Source organism: Triturus cristatus, chromosome 6 (assembly GCF_964204655.1).
Source record: "Triturus cristatus chromosome 6, aTriCri1.1, whole genome shotgun sequence".
NCBI classification, from domain to species: Eukaryota; Metazoa; Chordata; class Amphibia; order Caudata; family Salamandridae; genus Triturus; species Triturus cristatus.
Window position 1 is genome coordinate 1,299,033,714 of NC_140589.1, and position 17,454 is coordinate 1,299,051,167.

The following is a 17,454-nucleotide window of genomic DNA, read 5'->3' on the forward strand; positions in this document are numbered from 1 at the left end:
GGAAAAAATCAATGCGAGAGGCTGACATATTGACGAGAATGGATCGATTAGTTGATAATCTTGTTTTGTTACGTCTATTACTCTTTTAGTCCTAGGCTTCACTTGTTTCTTTGTTTTATTTGAATTATCCTTTCCCAAGTCTTGAACAAAATTAAAATCCCCCCCTAAAATTATGGGACCCATTACCCCTCTAGCTAGATCGTTGATCTTCATAATAGCTGTGGGGTCGTCTACAATAGGTGCATAATAGTTCACAGAATTTAATGTATTGCCATTTACCCTGGCTGTAACCCATATCCATCTACCATGCTGGTCTCTCTGGAATTGAGCAACTCCCCAGTCTATCCCTTGCCCAAAGTAAATGGCTACCCCTCTAATTGCCGCCCCAGCCGAAGCAAAATATGCCCTAGAAAAGGATTTAGGGATAAAGAGCTTGGGTGTATTTGTCTTAAGATGAGTTTCCTGAAGGAACAGCATTTGTGGTGAAATTGAAGTTAACCATCTTATCAGTCCACCTGATTTTTGCTTATTAGCTATGCCATTTCCATTAATTGTAATTTTATGGACTTTAAGACCAATCCCTATAGTTATTGCTTAAATTTAAGGTGTTGTCAATTATCTATTTCTTGGCAGTGTCCTTCCCTCTATGAATCTGTTAATTTGTTTCTAACCATGCCACCCTCCCCCTGTGCCCACCCCTCCACCCCCCAGAGGGAGGGGAATTGCCCACAGTGCCCCTCTCCTCTCCCCTCGGGTTGATGCCCCTACTGAGAGCCATGGGGATGCACCCTGCGTGATCAATCCCTCCCATACTGCCCAAAAACCAGGTTGTTGTGCACCATTTATATATTTCCCGGTGGAAATTTCCTGCAGTAATTCCTGAACTTCATCTATGTTAGCATACTTATGACATTTTCCTTTCACTAGGACCCTTCACTTAGGCCGCTGTGCTATCGCAGCCTGTGCACCCTGGGCTTTAAATAAATACAGGAGCTTGACAAACTCCTTTTGTCAATGTGCCGCAGCCGCTGACATGTCGGAGAAAATACGGCAACTGTATCCTTTATCAGTAGAAAATTGCTTCTTTTGGATGGCTTTAGTGAGAATCTGATCTTTAATCCGGTAGTCTGCAAAGTTCACTAAGATTGTCTGCTGTAATTTTGAGTTGGGGAATGGCTGGGATGGAACCCTGTGGGCTCTTGTAATAGTGAGGTCTCCTGAAAATTCTGGGAATACTTTTTTTAAAATAAATGTCTTGACCTATTGAATTGTTTGACTCCCTTCACATCCTACAGGAATTCCAACTAAACGCAGATTAGACCGCAGGGAGTGATTTTCCAGCTCTTCAAGCTTGTTCTCCAATGAGGCTTTCTCCTTTTTGGCAGAGTTATCTTGCTGCTGAATTGAGTTCATCTGATCCTCAAGCGGGGAAATCCGGCATTCCGCCTCTTGCATTCTGACTGGGAAGGTTCCAACTGCGGCCTCAATTTTCGTCAACCGGTGGTGGAGAGATGCTATCTCACTTGCTTGTGATATCTTCAGTTCTCTTATCTCGTCCAGGATAAGGTTTAGCATAGTCTTTATGTCACATTGCATAGAAGTAGCCTCTCCTTGCAGCTGCCCCGGCAGCTCGGATTCAAGTGTGGCTGCCTCTGCCTGTGCTCTTCCTTGTGACCCTATGACACAGCCTCCTCCTGAATTTTGAGGATAGGGCTCTTGTTGAGACTGTGGCTGGGAATCCTCTAAAACACTATTCTCCTTCTGAGAGGGCCTATGCATGCCCTTATTTTCCGAAGGAATTAGATGTGAAGGTGCGGACAGATCACCTTGCGGTATACCGGATTGTGTAATGACAGAAGGGGAATGCAAGACCGATGGTTCAGTTGGCATTATTTTAGCTTTAAAGAATAGGGGATATTCCTTTGATATACCGCAGGCCTGGCTGATGGTGTTGCCTTTTACATTAGCATCCATTTGTGCAGCATCATCTTTTTCCTCCCCCTGGATTGTCCTTGTAATCAGTTCCCTTTCATTGACCTCGCAGGCCCCATTGCCCTTATTTAAAGCCCCCGGTGCATCGGTTTGTAAGGGGAGCTCTACCTCAAGCCTTATTCCCTCATCCAGCTACCCTTGTAGTGTAGTCTCCATGGCTGTATCTCCCGTTACAATTTCCCTTCTGGACACCAATGCATCTTCTTCCGAGCTCAGAGGGTTTGAGACTGCAGCAGAGCTGCATCTTGATTGTAAGGTATGCTCGGCTCTTGCTGCTGCTGATGCTGCCATCAAATGAGCTGTGCACGCTTTCATTTTGTTACCTGCCGCGGTTTCCACATTGGCCAGAATATTTGGGATTTTTAAATGTTTTCCCATTATGTCCAGTCCAGGGCTCGAGTCGGGGTACCACGCGGGTGGACGGCGTCCCCCCACTTATTTTACCAGGTTTTTCCGGGTGGACGCCGTCCCCCCTGCCCAAAAGCTGGACAGCATTGTGTGAGCAGAGAGCCCGGGTGGGAGGGAAGTTTCCCGTAAATTACCAAAGATATGCTAATATTTGTAATTGGAGACTTTAAGAGGCACCGGTGGTGTGTGCAGGCTGGAGTGATTGGGAGGCGGAGCGAGCAGGCGTTGGCGGTTAACGCTTGGAATGTGTGTCCTTCTGTATCTTGTGCACTTTTGAGCACTTCGTTGTGCAACTGGGGCACCCACTCGGGGGAGTGGGGGGGAGGGGGGGTTGCAAAGGACATCGAGGAACAGACCAGGGGTAGCAGTGCTGTGAAATGCCCCGTCATCTAAAGGCATATGAATACTCATGAGATTCCTGTTGTGACGTCACTTCCGGTGACAGCGTCCCCCCACTTCTTTTCATGAGATTCCTGTTGTGACGTCACTTCCGGTGACAGCGTCCCCCCACTTCTTTTTTTAGGACTTGTGCCCTGGTCCAGTCCCAAAGTGCTTCTAATGTATCAAAAGAAAAAAGAAGGGAGAAGGAACCTAAACCAGCAACCCACTGCCAGGACCCTCTTCAGAAGCATAAGCTCTTTTCTGATTTTTATTTTTTTTATTGCTGGCGTGAAACCTGGGGGTGCCCCGCACTTCCAATGCAGTAATGCAGCATGCACTTTATAGGACACTGTTGGGGCGCTGCCATTTTTAGCGTGGATTTTCCAACTGGCGGAGGACAGAATCAAGTTTAAAAGTAGCTGCCTTACGACTACCTATTAGTGATGTTTAGCAATACGGACAGCAAAGACGCGATCTCCCTTCATAATTCAATTAAAGAAGGCTCCAGCACTTACCACCTTTGTGGTGTCATTAAAGGGGTGCAGTCTGTCAGTCAGGAGCCTTCTAGATCTAATCTCAGCCTTTGCCTCTGCCACTACAATCGTTGAGTTCAGCTTTGCTTGGAGCAGGGAGCCGGGAAGCAGCCAAAATCCAAAATCTCCTTTTTCTTTTTTTCTCCAGCGGAAATTCTCTTATCAACCCTTCCAGCAAGGACGAATATCCAGTGTGCCCAGGCGGCCAGGAGTCGAAAATTCAATAACCACCCCCACTCAGCCGCATTTCGAGCTCTCTGTGTTTCAGCATCTCTGCCGACAGCATCGCAACACTGCAGGGGCGTAACACAGGCCCCCCGCATTCCCCGCGGCCGAGGGGCCCCGAGCTGGAGGGGGTCCTCTCAGCACAGTACTTAAGCCTGAGCGCTCCGTTTTAAATCCGGTGAGGGGGCCCCTCCGTGTACATTGCAGGGGGGCCCCTTAAACTTTCGTTACGCCACTGCAACACTGGAAACGGACGGAAGGGGAGGAGCGGGGTTATCGCGCTAGCGGCAGAGCATGTGGGTTACACCTGCCCCAGTATTGTGGTGTGAATAGGTTTGATTTCAGATTGGGTCAAAACGAACTTCTTGTTTCTTGATATACTGAGCCATTAACGTCTTGTTTTACGTTATTCTTTAAAGAGAATTTACTGTTTTCATTGTTTTGGCACTGGTGTAAAAGGAATGTGCTCTTCATAGAAATCTTTAGAATTGGGTAGTGCCTTACAAAAAAGGTTTATTCAGTGAGCCAGTTGTCTTTCACATGTGTTGTTACAAAGTTTTCGTACATGGGCCCCTCTGTGTCTATCAAGAAAAGGTTCCAGAGAGACACTGAATACAAGTATTTGAAAAGGTTCTTGAAGATTTTTTTTTTTTGTTTAGATCGTAATCTGAAAAAGCTGTGAAAACTTTAGTAGGTGACAAAATAAACAGGTGGCGTTGTCATTTAGAGGAAATTTATGTTTTCAGGAAAGCAAATACAATAACTGTAGTAAAGTGGAAGCTCAGGTTTTTGTTTTTAATTTCATCTAAGCGTCTATTTGCTCACAATGATGTGAAAAAGAAAGCACTCAAACGGTTCTATGCTAATTCACACTTGTTTATACCTGAAGTACATCTAATCATCACACAGATAAATGTAATCTTGGTAGACAACACACACACACATTTCACACTGCCGTAACTTATTGATCAAACAAAAAAAACATTCAGAAGTCTTGTGTAAAAAAAGAAGAAAAAATACCCCTGGAGTTGCTAAACTATGGGTCCTCTTTTAGCAGCAATAATTTGAAATACACCTCTAAATATTTATCAGTCTCTTGCATCCCCTGCGAGGAATTCTAGCCCACTCCTCCTTACAAAACTACTTTAGCTCGGTGCTGTTTGAGGGTATTTGTTCCTGCCCAGCTCTCATTGTCTTCCCACTGCATTTGATTTGGTTGAGGTCAGGATTTGATTATTCCAGAATCGTGATTCTTTTCTTTTTCAGTTATTCGGTCATGTATGTAGAGATTTCTTTTTTTAAGCATTGGATAGTCCACATTTGACTAAGCTTTAGCCGTTTACAGATGGCCTCACATTTTGCTCTACAATGCCCTGGAAAAGAGAGCAATTCATTGTGGACCAAAGGAGTGTGATGCATCCAGGTCCTGCAGGCGCTCATGTACACTTTAATCAATCAATCAATCAATATTTGTAAAGCGCAAACTACTCACCCTTACGGGTCTCAAGGTGCTGGGGGGCGTCGTGGAAATTAAGTGAGCTATTGCCTAGAGTCACATGGTGCTGATCTGAGCTGAGCTACCGCCGGAGCCGGTGATCGAACCGGGAACCCTGTGCTCCGAAGTCAGCTGCCCTGGCCGCTGCACCACACCTCTCCAAAAAAGCCCTATACAAAAAAGCACAACCGTTGGCTTTTTCAATGCTTGTTTTTTGTGATGCTAATGTGCCCCTTTTTATTAGGTTGGGTAGTATGCCTTCACGTTCCTGTATTTCGTAGTAATGCTGATGGTTGCATGTCATCGGTTACTCCAAAGTGTTAAATTGGCTTGAACTTTATTTTTACTACAACCCTATTTACAATCATAATTAAGTAAGGTTAAAGGGAGATAGTCGAGTTTTATGTTTTAATATATATTTTTAAAAAATCAGATCAACCTCTCTGGAGGTATTCATTAAAAAACTTAAGTAGAGGTTTAACAAGCATTTCTGAAGTACTGCGGCATGAGTTTTAGAACTGGCCTGACATGTTCTGAAAATGGCTTTCCATAAGTATTTGACAAGGATGACCTCGCCTCCCTCCTCTCAGTTGACTCAGCAGGGGGCTGAAATTCTGGTTCTTAGCCAACCCCAGTCATTCTAAGTCGGTGGTATGGCAGGAAGAAAGCTTCACCATAAAAAGTGATAGCCATGCAAGGTTTCCCAGGTAAAGACTTTCTGAAAATGTATGCGTTACTACAGCCTTTCTCCGTTTGACTGACACCAGCAGGAAAGTAGGATTGCACCTGATTACATCAGGCACAGCCAGAGCAGGGAAGAGATAACAATAGGTTTGCGTCTGTGAGTGTTTTTTAAAACATTTTGTGTAGGCTTTCCTTTAGAGAAATGAGAGATCATATGGGTGAAAGGAACCACGCTTCTCCAATGTGTACATTTTTTTCTTAAGCTTTCTATCCTCGTTTTTAGGTCTCGCATGGGCAGCGCATGCGCTGCCTCTACGAGGCATTACGTAATGTGTATACTTGGGTGAAACTCCGCCTCTTGCCGGTAGTTTCTCTTGCCGCTTGCCATTCGTTAACTGTGGCATTTATTTTGTTAGCGTGCTTATGGTTGGCTTATTCAGGTAGTGGAAGCAAACACAAGGAGATGATGGACGGAGCGCTGAAACTTTTCAGACACTCACCCCCAGTCACCGATCTGGGTTTAATCCATAACCGTTCTTAAGCGCACTTTGCCACGCCAGTTCAGACCCAGCCGTATGCAAATCAGTCTTGACCCTGTCCCTTATGGGAACACTCCAGCCCGAACTGACAAGCCACGTCTCCGTCCATCATCTCTTTGTGTTTGCTTTGTTCGCCCTAAGTTGGCAGGGTATGACCAGATTAGGTATTCCCTTCCTCCCTTTGCCACAGGATTCAAGCTAGCCTGGCTGATGAGGGGTGTTACCCCGAAACCGGTCCCAGGATGCTTGTTTCCGTTCCAGGGAAGACCTGGCTTAGCAGTTAAAGCTGGACTGTTTCCGTGAGGAACTGGGGGTGAGTGTCTGAAAAGTTTCAGCGCTCTGTCCATCATCTCTTTGTGTTTGCAGTGGAATTGTATGTCATATGGTCATTACCTGCAAATTTGAAATTGATTTTAGAAATTTCCAAATTGTTTACATTAGATTTTCACGGTATTTTCATTAGTTTTCTTTTTGTTTGCATAATATTCATTAAACCTACCCATTTGCGTAGGTCAGTGGACCTTAATAAAAATTAGTGTATACTGGCACACCATTGAGTTGTGAAGTTTGTCTATGGTCTTTTCATATTGACTAAAAAGCAGGCAATAACAATGCATCTACCACATGGCCGTACTCTTATGATTTGAAAGGGTGGCCCACCAGATTGCTAATAGTACACCAGTCTGATTGGCCATCTTTTCAACTGTCAAAATAGGTCCCTGTATCACAGCCACTCTGAATGGCTGCTGACAGCCAGTCATAAGGAGTATGGGTCTTGCATGTCTCGCAGGACTGATTTCCTTGTGATGTCCAGGGAGCCACGGGCAGCCCGATATATTCTGGGAGAAAAATCTTCCTCTTTATCGAATCGGATTGCAGAGTTGATTTTGGTGTTTCTTTCACACCAAATTTTGATCCACAGTAGAATTAAAAAATGCGTGAATTTTAAAAACTCATGATAAGCCCCCTCTTGTATATTGTACAATAAACCAGCAAAGTTTACCCATTTGTCATCCTGTAGAACAGGTTCCAGTAATGTGAACCATTTACCTATAATGAGCGCGTCGTTGATAAAAGTGATGCATTTATATGCTCCTTTGTTGATGTTTTCTTACTTTTTTTTTTTTAGCTGATTGGGTGTCCCTCTCAGCCTGAGCAAGAGAGGATGCCGAACGGCCCTGCGTCATACAGCAGATTCAGACGAGACTCAGAGAGGACTGTGGGATAAATGAGATATTTTTGAAACATTTTCTTCAGGTAAGGGCCAGCTCCTACTCCTACAAGGCTCCTCATTTGTTTGTGGAAGGGAGGGCTCTTATTGCTTAAAGCTTTCCTGCCCTTTCATGCAGAACAATAACAGCTGTTATCTACCCTTTTATGTACTTTTACCTTCTGCTCAGGCCCATAACCTTGGGGAAGGTAAGTAAGGTACATGCAATAATGCCCAGATGTGCCCCACCGCTGCACACTCATCAGTGTCTGTTCAAGTATATCACCCATAACCTAGTTATACTTGTACATTGTAAGATTTGCCACCCATTACTTATTGCTTATCATGCCGTGGTCTGATTTTTAGGTCGAGCCGGGGCAACGCATGTGCTGCTCTGCGAGGCATGCTGTATTTGAGTATTTACTTGAAGCCCTGATCACACTCCTCCCATATTTGTAATTTGATTGTGTCATTGTCCTACGTAAATGCTGGATTCTGATTCGTTAATAGGCTTGTTAGTCTCTCCTTAGTACTGCCTTCTCCTCATTTATAACCTCCTATTAGGACTGGCCCTTTTACTTCTGTTGGATGTATGACGTTACAACGCACACTTTTACAACGCATGCACTTACAACGCATTTTTTACAACGCATAATCCATTACAACGCATGACATTACACCGCATGACACTACAACGCATTTTTAAAAACTACCTTTACAACGCATTTCCATTACAACGCATAATACCTTTACAACGCATACCATTACAACGCATAATATTAAATTGCATTTAAGGTAAGTATTAGATAGTATAGGGGTAAAAGTTAATTTTCTAACTCCAGGGGGTGCAACAGTAGGGTAAGTGTTGGGTAGTATAGGGGTAAAAATTACTATTCTAACTCCAGGGGGTGCAACAGTAGGGTAAGTGTTGGATAGTATAGGGGTAAAAATTACTATTCTAACTCCAGGGGGTGCAACAGTGGGATAAGTGTTGGATAGTATAGGGGTAAAAATTACTATTCTAACTCCAGGGGGTGCATCAGTAGGGTAAGTGTTGGATAGTATAGGGGTAAAAATTACTATTCTAACTCCAGGGGGTGCAACAGTAGGGTAAGTGTTGGATAGTATAGGGGTAAAAATTACTATTCTAACTCCAGGGGGTGCAACAGTAGGGTAAGTGTTGGATAGTATAGGGGTAAAAATTACTATTCTAACTCCAGGGGGTGCAACAGTAGGGTAAGTATTGGATAGTATAGGGGTAAAAATGACTATTCTAACTCCAGGGGGTGCAACAGTAGGGTAAGTGTTGGATAGTATAGGGGTAAAAATTACTATTCTAACTCCAGGGGGTGCAACAGTAGGGTAAGTGTTGGATAGAATAGGGGTAAAAATTACTATTCTAACTCCAGGGGGTGCAACAGTAGGGTAAGTGTTGGATAGTATAGGGGTAAAAATTACTATTCTAACTCCAGGGGGTGCAACAGTAGGGTAAGTGTTGGATAGTGTAGTGTAATATTATGCGTTGTAATGGTATGCGTTGTAATGGTAGTATGCGTTGTAATGGAATGCGTTGTAAAGGTAGTTTTTAAAAATGCGTTGTAGTGTCATGCGTTGTAATGTCATGCGTTGTAATGGATTATGCGTTGTAAAAAATGCGTTGTAAAGGTAGTGCGTTGTAAAAGTTGCGTTGTAAAAAGGTTGTTCCCCACTTCTGTTGTTACACAGTAGGTTTTATTTAGTCTGTTAGCACAATTTTCTTTAAGGAGTTTCTCCTACTGCAGGCACAGCATGCTTTCCTGCAACATTCAGCACACCATGTGCACTTTCACTTTTCAAGCAGCCCGGGAAAATGGTAGCTTCTTCTTTGTAATGAAATAGGTCTCACATTTACAAGAGTTTGAGCTATTGGCATTGTAAATGACAATGCCTTTTATGTACATGTTAATGATCAAAACAGATAAATAAAAAGCTTTGTCATTTACAACGCCAATAGCTTAAACTCCTGCAAATGCAAGACCTGTTGCATTGCAAATGCTTGTTAGTTCTTGAAATATATACTATGGACAACCCCAATACTTACAGCAGACTTTGTCTCAGCCTCTTGCTAATCACTGTTTAGATTTCTTGTCAGTTTTATTTGGGTTTTGTTTCTTATATGTTTGCTTCCCTTTCGCTTTTGTGTGTTTTCCCCTCCCCTGGGACACAGATTCTTTCCCATCTTTTGGGGTAATGGCTTGTATCGTTCCCCTGCTCACATTCAGGGACCTACTTTTTTCTTTTGCTGTTACCGCTCTCTGGAAGTTCATGTGTTTTCAGGCTCTTTTCCCTACATGCTGCTTTCCCCTGTATGCCAGCTGGCTCCTTGCTTTGTGTTTCTCTCCCAACCACCAGCTCACAGGTTGCTTCACCCCACCCTTTCCTTTTTTTAAAAAAAGCCCACTATTTTACTCTCCAACCCTGCCCTTCCTTGCTCACCTTTTTAGTAACTCCCCCTTCTGTTGCTGCCTTGCTCGCAAGAGATAGACTAAACAGTCATCCTGAATCGTTCACTCAGTAATTTGCACTACCGTTCCGTCACTCAGTGGCAACATGGCACCATGAACAGTCATCCTGAACCGTTCACTCAGTAATTTGCACTACAGTTCCGTCTCTCAGTGGCAACATGGCACCATGAACAGTCATCCTGAATCGTTCACTCAGTAATTTGCACTACAGTTCCGTCTCTCAGTGGCAACATGGCACCATGAACAGTCATCCTGAATCGTTCACTCAGTAATTTGCACTACAGTTCCGTCTCTCATTGGCAACATGGCACCATGAACAGTCATCCTGAATCGTTCACTCAGTAATTTGCACTACAGTTCCGTCTCTCAGTGGCAACATGGCACCATGAATGGCATTATATTTGACAGTACTGCATCTAGGTATCGATTTTAATTTTTTTTTACCTACTAGTTAATATGTATATTACATGTTCTGTAATTATTCACTTAGTTCAGTACAGAAGCATTCTTTCAGAGAAAGGTAAAATTAATTTAAGTTTGTTCTCTAGCACATCTGAAATAAGTTACAGAGAAAGGGATTTATCCTGGTCTTGTTCAGCTTATTTCAATGCCGCCTAATTGCACACTGTATAATTAAGTCTAAAATAACATTTATAAATCAACAAATAGAGAGAGTGAGGAGTTTGAGAGAGCTTGTTCTTCTCCCCAGGTTAATCTAAATCAACAATAATAACGGGCTCGGAAAATATCAACTGCATCCAAAACGGTGTTGTAAAAGGGAAAAACCAATAGGTTTTTAAAAGAACCCTCACCCACCAACCTAGTTGGTGGCATGCTTCATCAGTGGGTTCCCACCTAGGGTGCCGAGTACATCCTAGGTGTGCTTCAACATCTGACTATAGGGGAGCAGGATCATTTTTTGGGTGATAATTTGTGAAAAAGAAGTGAATTTAAAACGGTCTCTAGGAAATCCCTCCTAGCTAGGAAAATTTATTTAATGGAGCTTCTTCTTTGGAGCTAAAACCCTGTGTCTCTGCTTGTTCTACCAGAAGTTTGATCTTTTCTGTTAAATCTAGCGATGGATCACTCAGAAGGTGTTTGTAGTGCTTTTCTTCATTTAATTGTCATCTGCATTCTGCCTGATAATCTACCTTGTCTTGTAAAACCACTCCTCCCCCTTTGTCTGCTTGTTTTATCACAATAGTGTCCAGTGTTTGTAATGTTCGGAGTGCTGGCAATTCTTCCTTTCTTAGGATTTTGAATGTTTCCTTGTCTTCAATGCTGTAATTCAATTTAATTGAACACAGCTTTTCCAAAGGATAGTATTTCCACTGGTATTGTTGTTGGAGGGGGACAGAATGTCGATTTTAATCTTAATCCTGTGTCCCCTTTAGTCTCAGAGTCATCATTGGGTACGTGGTTCTCGAAGAACGCTTTCACTTTCAATTTTCTGAAGAATTCAGACAGCTCACAATGAAGGAAAATCTTCTCCATGCGTGCTGAAGGCACAAAACCAAGACCTTTGTTGAGAACTTTTTCTTTAGTGACTGTTAGTATATATGAGGACATATTCATTTTTAAGCTCGGGGAACACTGGTTCCCAGTTGTGGGTCTTTTGCTTTGCTGCTGGTGTTGTCTCCTGCAGATTTTACTTCCTCCCAGTAGACCTGGCGTTCCCTTCTTCTTCTTCTCCCTCGACCCCTCCTCCCTCTTCTTAAAAAAGGGAATCTCTGGTTTTGTGGAAAAAGGTGTTGGGGGCCTGTTGGAAAGGGGGATTCCAACCAAATATTGGGTGGGGTTCTGGTAGATTTACAGGTCCCGGGAAGCCCCTGGGGCCTATAGGTTGATATTGTTGCCACTGTTTTGGGAATTTGTTTCTACCTTTTTGCTTTCCCTTGTAATTAGTCCCACTCGATTCACTGCTTATTGAAGACTCCTCTCCTGAGAAATCCGAGTGGTCGTCTTGCTTAGCATAGTACATTTCCACTCATTTATAATGATGACTCTTTTGTGGTGCCTTTTCCAAAACGCACTGATGACTAGCCAAGTCATTAGTGACATGCTGGGATGATATATCTTTGCTCATGTACTAGAACCTATGTTAATGTGTGATGGTGGTTTCACATCACAGATGTCATTACAAAAACCCTACCATACAGTAATGACCGTGAATTATTATGTCATTTTTTCCTAACGGTATTGCTTGTCGGGTGTATACCGTAAGTTACTGTTTCACCCAGAAAATAGAGATAATACTCTTCACGTTTCAAGCACACCTTAGTAGGTGTGCTTTCACATTACCAAGGGTCTTATTTACTTTAGGTCTTTCACCGTTTGGTCCTGACGAAAGCCATTATAATCGTCTCCATTTGGCTGAAACATGTAGACCAGTTGTAGGATGTATGAGGTCATCTATATCACACAAACATCTGCATTATATTTTTAACCCTGTTCCAGGTTCCCACCATTAAAAAGAGAAATACTAGATAGGAGGTGTTTCCTAGAGGCAGTTTTAAATTAACTTATTTTTTACAAATTGTCACGCATAAAAAGATCCTGCTCCACTGTAGTCAGGCGTCGAAGCACACCCAGGATGCACTCAGCCCCCTAGGAGGGAACCCAATGATGAAGCATGCCACCAATTAGGTTGTTGGGTGAGGGTTCTTTTAAAAACCTTTTGGTTTTTCCCTTTTATGACTCCGTTTTGGATGCAGTTGATATTTTCTGAGCCCGTTCTTATTGTTGATTTAAAATAACGTTTAGTCCGTATCCCAATTTTCTCTTGCACAGACTTGCTTGTGTTAGGTTAGCTCTTCTAAAAAACTGCGTGAAATGCCGGTTGGATGCACATCTTTAGACAAGGTTGAGTGGGGGGTTTGTATGAGATGAGGACTTGCATGGAGTGCGTCAGCAGTAATGCCGATGCTGCGGCAATGCTTGGAGAATGGGGCAGATTTTCCCTAATTGCTCGTGTCGGAGGCAGCTCTTTCTGCTATTGTGCTCCCTATATTTTCCCAACCCGGACTCAGGCAGGGAGCAGTTGCTGTGGAGGAGGTATGCAGCCCACTGGGATGCCTGCACGGAGGCCAAGTTAGTTGAGTTTTAGTGTCTGGCCTAGAGGTATCTTTAAAGTTAAAGGTAGCTTCAAATGTTTCGCCTGCCTCATGTTTTCCAAAATCCTCCCAGTAAAAATACATACACACCTATATAAAGGGATTTCGGTCAGCCCTATTCATCCATTGTTCTGTTCAAGTGCCATTCAGATTTTGCTCCCGGCCACCACAACCTACATCATGGGGCTGTCAGTCAGCCAACATCAGCGATTGGCTCTCTTGACTGTGAGTGATGGTATTTTGCTCTAATGTTCGCGTCTGCCTAAAAGTAGTCCAGTTTAATTCCAGGGCTTGTAAGACAATTTATGCTTTTTTAATGTTTTTTTTTATTCTTGCAAGGGTTCATTTTTTTCATACTGTGCATTTGCATTCATGCACTCCATCTTTAGACAGCGGTATTTTTACTTTTTATTTCTTTTACAAGCTTTGTGTAAATTGCATATGTTTGCAATTAAATAAATAAGCAAGCTTGCCAAGGTCAGATCTATATGCTTCAATGCCTTTTCAACTTGCTTTGTCCTTAGAATCTCTGCAACAAACGACAGGCTTTTCAAGACAGCAGATGTGAACACGTTTGTTCTCAAGTAATCACTTAACAATCTGCTTCTAGAACCATAAATCTAGTGGAAAGCTTCTATTCAGAATCAAACTGACTGCTCTGAAGCCCCCTCATTTGTATGACTTGCACCTCCCTTTTTAGTACTTTAAGAAGAAAAATAGCCTTTTTTGTGAAAACCACCAAAACTTAACCTGCAAGCTAATTTATTTTCTTAAATTTAAGGAACCTGCATTCAGTATCAGGCGAATCCTCATTATGATTCTGGTGTAAAGCAAAATGTACACCTCCCAGGTAAAACGAGTATTGGCAATGTCAGTAGGCCTTGCTTATGAATGCACTATCAAACCAGCCCTAAAACTAAAAATACATGTACGTTAATGGCTGCCCTCCTCCTGTCTGTGCTGCTGCTAGAGAAAAACACCATACGTAATCTACTTTTATAGCATTACAATGTCATGTGTGCCCCTGAAAGTTCAAACTCAGACAGCTGTATGAATAAACAAAATGATCACAGCTGTATGGAGGGCACTTGTTTTGTGGAAGCACACAGCGTCTGTTCAATCAAAACATGTACTCCTGGCTTCCAACATGTGGGCGTGGCCAAAGCCCCTCTCCTGCTATTTCTCACATAATTGTCTGGCGGCAGCTGTGCTGTCAAGCCAGACCATAAAAACAGCTCAGTGCAATGTCTAAACGACAATATGTGTTTGGACTTTCCATTGATTCTACTTTGTTTATACTGCTATTATGTCGCTTGAGACAAACCATGTGTGCAGCGTGGCATTGGCTGCATTTTATTTACCCGGTTTAGTTACCTGCACATTTTGTGCCAAGTAAATGATGCTTTGTATTGTTTAATAAAAGGGCACACAATGCAATTTCCTGGGCCCTTAACGAACTACGTGTCACAATGCAAGAGCATTACAGCACTAAATCGTTTTTTGTGTTGTTTCAGACAACTTTAGGTAAATCTGACTTCATGTCATCAATTCTTCAAACATTCAAAAAAAATACAGAGAAAGAGAGAAATGTGCTTGGGTCAGCTCTTTTCACTCATTGTCTTTCATATGTTGTTCACTGTTTTCTGTCACTTGGAGGGAATTTCCATCCAAACCATGGCATTTTTGTTGATGATTGAGTTACCAAATGTGCGTTCCCAGTAGGGTTTTGTGCTGAAGCATGAAGTAGTTGTTTTGTTAGGCTGCAAATGCAATATACAGTGTAGTTTGTTATTCAAAATCCGTGTGCATCCTTTTTATGTGTTTACCTTGCTGACACAATTACATTCTAACGGCTGATTTTAAAGAAGTGGGTGCTGTTTAGATCCCTTAGTCTGTTATTAAAACACAGTGCTGTTCACTAATTGCCCTTGCACGTTCATTAGTTTTGTTTTGCCTTCACGATTTATGTTTTTTGCTCTCAAAGTAAAGACATACTAACATTTTATTAAAATGTAGCAAAATACTTGCCCTTTAACAAAAGCATCTACTATGCAGTATTTTTTTGTGTACGCCTTTTAGATTTAACATCACCACTTAACAATAGAAACATCTTATGACTCCTTGTTATAACCATGTCCTTTGAGGTTATACGTGACTCTTATAATGCAGTGTTTTTAACAAAGGGGCCCAAGATTCCATAGTGCTGTGACCTAAGATTTTTCGTTCAGCAGACATTTCAAGAACAGCTAGGGGCAACACAATCAAATTGCCCAGCTATTATCTGACACGCCTTCTAAAAAAAACCTAGACCTGTAAGCTTTACCAATGCTGGTTTAAATGTACAAGGGATGCAGCACATACCGCAGACATACAAGCAGAGCCACTGAAATTATGTAATTCTTCGGCTGCAGCGTTTTCTGCATAGTCATGGATTTGCTGCGTCTGCCACCTAATCCATCAACAACTGCATAATCTGCAGATTTTACCCGAAAGTGTTGTTTCTAGCTCAAACAGAACAAAAGTTACTAAAACATGGTGACACATGTTCCTGCGCAGTGGAAGTTCCTTTTGCAAAGGTGGACAAGTCCTCTTTCAGTTACTTATTGCTGTATTCGGATATTAAGCTGGTACTAATAAGGTGAACTCTTTTCCCAGGCAGTGTTACCATATGAAAAAATTAGACAATATTGATGTAAGAATATAAAAATTTTTGCCGTATTAGGCTGCATAATTTGCCTTTTCTTGCCGCATAATTTAGCGAATCCTGTAGCATTATTTGTTCCTTCCCTGCCACATAATTCCAGTAGCTCTGCATTCAAAGGTGCCTCATTTCAAATGGTATTAAGAGGACACCTCCATTCAGTGCCCCAAGCATCCACTACAGCATGCATAGCTCATGGTGCAAAAACACTGTTGGTACGGAAAAGCCACTCGCATGTTGGTGGACTTGTACCCCTGCACAGACTGTCCCAAATGCAATGATATCTGGATCTCTGTTGCTTACTGCTGTTGTTTGTGGCAACCATCATGCACGTGCACCATAATAGAGGCCTGTTTCAGAGGTTGTGGTCTTTTTTTGGACTGCGAGGGACGCACTAAGTGCTACCCTCATAGAGGTGAAAGGCTACTGCTTTTACCTGGAGTTAAGTAGCATGAGTGCAGTGGTTGCAGCATTCTATGTAATAATCAGTAGGAGTTAACAGGCCATTTTACCTGTGTCACTGGAGTGAGGCCTACAGTCATACTTGTGTAGAGTTACACTGCTGTATGCTTAACTTACCCATGGCCAGCATCAGGTTAATATGTAGTGCTGTGCATTGCGTGTGTGTTATATGCATGTACTGGGTGTATGTGTGCCTGTTACTGGTAGAATACATGGAAGAGTCTGGGTTCCATTTTGGGAGACCCAGGGCCGACGGGAAGAGCTTGAAGATGCAGAGGAATTCACCCAATATAGATATGTGGATTGCTGCATTCCTGTAAGCTGGGTGGGACAGCCATTTTAGGAAGGAGAAACAAGCTCTCCAGCACACTTCTAAGCTTGCTCTTTAATTCAAAGAGAGAGGTCACTGGAATGCGGTCTTATTACATCGCAGGATGGATTTGGGCTGGGGTCGTGGGGTAAACCTTGGTATGCATATTACTGTGGCTGACATCCACTTGTGAACCTCTGGTCACTCCCATTGCCTGTGTGGTGGGCTATCCAATTTGAAGTTGCTCCTGCACTGACAGACTACTTTCTGGAGGAAGGGCAGAGGAGAGGAGAGGGCACTCTTCCAAAGGGCCCCCTACACAACCTTCAATCACATTTGGTGTCTGGGAATGTGTTATAAGAACGAGAGCAGAATTGCCAATTGTCAAGCAGCCAAATGAGCTGCGCGAGGAGGAGAAGCTCTGCTAACATCTACCTGGGACCAGGGCTGGAGGCTAAGGTCAAGGCCTGCCAGTCTCCCAGCTAGGTGAGGAGACATCACCAAGGGATATCCTTGACCTCCTGTCCCTGGAGCACTCGCCTGCTTGCCAAGAGAAGAGCTGAAGGGAGCGAGGTCAAATGGGGGATCCTGGCGAGTGGATCAATGTAGCGAGGTGTGAGAAGACGGCTCCTGCATTGTTCAGGTCGTTGCCCTTATGCAGGTTTAAGTCAGATACCCCGTATGCCGGTGGGAGGGGGCCAGTAATAAAGACTGTCTGGCTGATCAGGCCATCATCATGTGCGGTGTGAGTTGGCTACCCTGTATGCCTGAGGGAGCAGCTGTGAAGAGGAACTTGCTGCTGTGTCGATCGGGCCGACACCTAAGTGAAGAGCAGGTGTGGTGACCCAATATGCCAGAGAGGGCCACTGGAAGAAGACAAGAAGCGCATCCTGGTGG

The 17,454-nt window shown here is 43.2% G+C and overlaps 1 protein-coding gene across 8 annotated transcripts in view; it reads left to right on the plus strand.

Moving 5' to 3' along the window:
* The window catches only part of EYA4 (EYA transcriptional coactivator and phosphatase 4), a 671,943-nt gene that overhangs the window by 72,755 nt on the left and 581,734 nt on the right, over window positions 1-17,454 (plus strand). For 7 of the 8 annotated variants that reach the window (XM_085612271.1, XM_085612267.1, XM_085612263.1 and 4 more), the window contains exon 2: window positions 7,387-7,514. The gene's annotated coding sequence lies outside the window, so the exon portion shown is untranslated. Of the gene's footprint in view, window positions 1-7,384; window positions 7,515-17,454 lie in introns of those variants that run through there. The other variant, XM_085612262.1, reaches the window with a different exon arrangement.